The sequence below is a fragment of the Carlito syrichta genome, unplaced genomic scaffold (assembly GCF_000164805.1).
Source record: "Carlito syrichta isolate Samal-C Ts95f unplaced genomic scaffold, Tarsius_syrichta-2.0.1 Scaffold302197, whole genome shotgun sequence".
In the NCBI taxonomy this organism is placed as follows: domain Eukaryota; kingdom Metazoa; phylum Chordata; class Mammalia; order Primates; family Tarsiidae; genus Carlito; species Carlito syrichta.
The window spans coordinates 85500-90821 of record NW_007246293.1 but is presented as its reverse complement, the minus strand read 5'-3'; the positions used below and the strand labels follow the sequence as shown (position 1 = coordinate 90821).

General features: G+C 37.4%; 1 pseudogene; it reads right to left on the bottom strand.

The window, feature by feature from the left end:
* Positions 1–3814: 3814 nt before the first annotated feature.
* Positions 3815–4688, bottom strand: LOC103258437 (annotated as a pseudogene).
* Positions 4689–5322: the final 634 nt, after the last annotated feature.

Sequence of the window (5322 nt, the reverse complement as noted above, 5' to 3'; positions counted from 1 at the left end):
TTTAATTTTATTTTTGAAATGTTTTTAGATTTAAATTTGAATTATAATGTAAAGATTATTACCCTATACTCTTCAACCAGCTTCCTCTAATGTGAACAACATGCATAACAATGGTTTAAGTATCAAAACCACACAATTAACATAGATGCAAATCTGTTAGTTAACTAATTTGCAGTCTAATTTGAATTTCATTGTTTTTCCAGTAATGTCCTTTTGTGTTTTGCATGTTAGAATTCAAGATGTCATACTACATTTACTAGTGTTGTTCTTAATATCCTCCAATCTGTGATAGTTTTGTTTTTGTTTTGTTTGTTTTTTATGATCTTGAAGGTTTTGAATTTTATCAGCCAGTTATTTTTGATAATAACTCTTTAATGGAGATTGTCTGATGTCGACTATTGATTAGATTCACATCTTTCATTTTTAGCAAACATGTCACAGATAAAATGTATCTGAATGTGCCATATCACATAATTTCAAAGTATTATAAGTTGTGATAAGCAAATGAGGCCGACCAAACTCCTTTTGGAATGCTGTCTTGGAAAAGCTAACTAAGACAGTGTCTTCTTTCACTGCTAATATCTAGATATTTGCTGACTTTCATAAAACAATCCATTTCTATCAAAACCTGTTTTTATATCTTTATTTTATGCTATAAATCTTTTAAAGTCTACTCCACAATAGAAAATACTGAGCAAATAAATTAGTTGTCAGGGGGGTGCAGTTGCTCATGCCTGTAATCCCAACACTTTGGGAGGTAGAGTTGAGAGGATTTTTCTGAGCCCAGGAGTTCAAGACCAGCCTGGGTAACTAAGTGAGACATCATCTCCACAACTGAAAAAAAAAATTATCTACTTGGAATGCTGAGTCAGAAGGTTCACCTGAGCAAGCAGGTCAAGGCTACAATAACCGAGAATGTGTTGCTGTACTTCAGTCTGAATAGAGTGAGTTCTGACTAAAAAAAAAATACTTATCTTTTAAATGGAAAATATTTCTGTAATGGCCATTTACTGCTGAAATCTTGGTAGCTGGAAGACAGAGAAGGCAGTATGGAATGTATTAAAACATGATAGTATCCACAAATGGACAACTGTTAATGAATCTACTGTTTGAACAAATAGATATGATTTTCTAGCACTTAGACTATTGCAGAAATCAATTGGACAGTATCAGTGTGCACCAAACAACTTCAACTGGGGAGACTGAGACACAATTGGTGCCAAATTAGGGTTATCACAGTTCACATTATTTCTGAGATTCTGGCAACTCACATAAAGAATATGTGTCTACATATACATGGCAATTACTTCTAGAAATATGTACTTTTCCATGTTTTCAAATTCTGGTCTGACTAATCTATAAAATTGTATCTTCAGATGATGGGAAAGGCAAAAGTGTTAGATGAGAATGGAGACTTTGTGGTATATGTAGACAGTCTATCAGAGAAGGACCAACAAGACTTTGCTAAATATAGTTAATCTGAATTAGGCTTGGAGAAAAACACTTAGGAAAAAACTGTTTCAAAAGAGTCATAAATGTTTTTACAAAATCAAATACAACTTGAAAACTCTTGTCAGAGAAAACAGGTGACTTTATAAAAAGGTGATGTGACAATATTAGTTTACCAAACCACTCTTATACATGCACATTCATGTTTCTCCTTTTTGCACTGTAGCTTGAGGACTAAGAAGAACTTGAGGTTTCAAACAAATTGTTTTTATAGGAATCCAGAAAGTAAGAAACTAAACATTATTAGGATAAAATCCTTTCAAACTTGTGGAAAACCCAGGATTACCTTGTGAATTATGCCACAAATATTAGGGGAAAAGACAAAAGACACAAAGACTAGAAATTACATAGAGAAGAAACAACAGCAATATAACACCTTAACCTGTTATACGGTAAGGTGTTATATTTTGATGATGAATAGTGAGAAAACATTCACTGCACAAATCTGGGTGGGCATGAATGAAGGTGTGAGCAATTTAGGGCAGATCAAGACCAAATCATTTAGGCTTTTAAGTTGTGAGCCAGTTAGTGAGAAAACTTCTCCTAGAGACTTATGTTGTTGTAGACGAACCATATTTAGTTTTAAGATTGTTTCCCATTTGTGTCCTCTCTTCTAAGTTAGTCTAGTTATAATAATGATGGTTACTTTAGTGTCAAATATATAATAAAAAATTAATAGCAACATATTTTATGTGTTGGATACTGTTCTAAATTATTTACCTTGTTTAAATTATAAACAGACCTTTTATAAGGTTGATCTTATTAACATTATAGATTCACAGATATAGAAACTGATGCAAAGTAATTTTTAATAACTTTAAAAATTGTTATACAATCTGTAAGCATAAGAGATCCATGCCCAACTCAACGACTTTGTCTTCAGGGCCTGCCAAGAGAACATCTAGACTATTGGATGGATGCTATCTGGCTGTGAGTACAGCTCTAATTCCAGAATGGATGAAGGTTACATTGAAACTTGAGAGTATCTTTAATAAAATTGGTTTCCTAGAGACCTGTACAAAGGTTAGGAAAGCAAAAGAGTTTAGCTACTTGAAGGAAGGCAGATTTATAGGGAATAATATTCAGGAGTGTGAACAGCTGTTTTCAAGCTGTTAAAGAGAAGAGGGCCTCAGTCTGAGCTGATGAAAATGTGTTGTGCAAATAGTGTGATGTGTAGATTAGAAGATCACTTATGGAATTGTCCCCTATCTGCATAGACAGCACCATCCTCTGTCTTCAGGGAAATGGCTAGAGAAGATTCAGAGAAGGGCCATGTTCACATGTGAGGTTGTGATCATCTTTGCACCCTCAGTGCTGGGGTTAATTGAATATTACTCTTTGAGACTACTTTAGGGGTTCAGGAAAGATAACTGAGCAGCAAGTGAAAGCTATACTTAGTTGGAAGATAAAGTTCTGATTAACTCTTAGTTCCATCCAGATTCCATCATGTACCAAGGTACAAAACTAAACACAGGTGAAACAGAAACAGAAAAATGGGACCACAAACTTCTACTTTGCTCCTAACAGTCTTGTGCCAAACACTATGTCCACTCTAGATGACTGAAGAGAAAAGAAGACTCGGGGTTTAACTTTTGTGACCAAAGATAGAAATTTTATACTCAGGCTGAGTCACCAACTTTTTAAAATTAAAATTGATAGCATATATACGACTATGCAGGAATCCCATTAAGAAGAAATTAAAACAAAATAATTTTTGAATGAAATTGACAAAATAAACTAAACTTATGAAAACATGTACATGTGCATATAGATAACTGCCCCAAACTCAGGAATTAATAATGATATACATTTCTTTTACTGTTCATGGATAGTCATTTTTACAATTATCTGGTTGATCAAGGTAGGGCTCAGTGGGATGCTTGAACAGCAGGTCACTAAGCTTGTCTCTAGTCTGCGGACTTTGATCTGAAATCAGGGCAGTGGCTAACCAACACAAAACCCCCTAAGGCAAAGCAGGAGTGAACAAAATTCCCAAACCAAGTTGAATAGGAAAGACCAATAATATCTCATACCAGGGATCACAATTTTAATACATTGTTTCACTTTGTTGATTTACAAAGTTTTTAAAAAGCTTTTGCTGCATATAATTATAAAGGTTGAAAGAAAAATAATTACGTTTTTCAACATTTCTTTTTTTTTCTGACTGATTCCACTTTTATTTCCTTCACTTTAAACCAATCATGAAATTTCACCGTTATTTCTGGGGTGGGGACAAGGAAGGCCATGTTAAGCATCATTGGGGCACTGGCTCCAGTGGCCCAAGGATGTGCGGGCAGGGTGGGCCTCATTGGGGCAGCTGGAGGAGCACGGACTGGCCATCCAGCAGGTAGGTGATATTCTGAGAGCGTGACAGCTGGTATGCTATGTCCTTGGCGGCTTCCAACTTTCACAGCTCCATTAGGCCATTGCCCGCCATGGCCAGCCAGTTGGCATCAGTTTGGCGGCCTTGGAGTCGCCCTCGGCAGAGATGATGGCCGCCTTTTTCTGTTGCTCAGCATTCTCCACCACGAATCCGGCCCGCTCCGCTTCCTGCTGCGCCACCTGTTTGGCTTCCACCGCTTCTGTTAACTCCTTCCCAAAGGTCAGATGCGTCAAGGACAGACACATCATCCAGGATGAGCCCGAAGTTGCCCGCTCGCTCTGTGTGGTCGTCACTCACCTGCCTGGAGACCAACTCTCTCTGGGAGATCAACTCCCCAGCATCGAAGCCAGCCACCACCTATTTGAGGATCTCCGTGGTGGTGGATGGCAGCATGCGCTCATCGTAGTCCTCCCCAGTGCTAGTGAAGATGCGAGGCAGCTGGCTGGTCACAGGCTGGAGGAGAATACGCAGCGTGATGTTGACATTCTGTAGGTATTTGCTACCAGTGATGCCTGGCACGTTACATAGTCGAGACTGACAGTCGAAGATACTGGTTTCTGTACCTATGGGATGACAAAGTGAGTCCCTTCCCCTACCACAATGTCCTGCACACCACGGAATCAGTCAAAGATGACAGCTCTGTGCCCAGCATCCACATTATATAAGGTAGAGTTTACCACACTCCCTGCAGCCGCCAAGGCCAGGCCGCACTTGCCGATGGACTCAAACACCTTGGCAGCCATGTCTCCTTCTGCTGGGCCCTCTCCACCTCCTTCCACTCTGACCTCCACACGAATTCCCCCGTTTTTCAACATTTCAATCTGGAAAAGTGTTTTCAAATGAAACTTTGTATAATGATAATTAAATCTGGGAATGTTTTTAACATGTGACTTTAAAGCAAATGGTCTCATTTGGAAAAAATTCTCTATCTAAGGTGAATGTCCTATAGATCATACCTTCTTAAAAATTCTGTTAACTTATTAAATGCAGATTGTCATTCAATAGGTTTAGATTTCATGTGTTACTTTGCATTTGTAACATGCTCATAGTGATGCTGATAATAAGGCTGTGTCTGGACATATTTTGACAAGCAAAGTGTCTTCATATAAAGTCAAAAACCCAATATATGCACATTTAGGTTTTATTGTTTGTGTTAGCAAGAAAGCTTTTTCATTTATTTTTCAAATGATTTATATGCATTCTAAGCAATTTTATAATTCTTCTGCTTAATTTATGACAATAAAATTTTCTTGCAATATTCTTAGACTTGTTAATAATACATGAAGGCACATCCATGTAAAATTATGCCACTGGGGAAATTCTAACCCTACTTTGCAGTCAGCTATTCATTTTCCCATTATCACATCATTTCTGGAAGCACATTTTCTAAAACCCCTTTTCGCTCTATGTATTCTTGTATAATTTCTCAA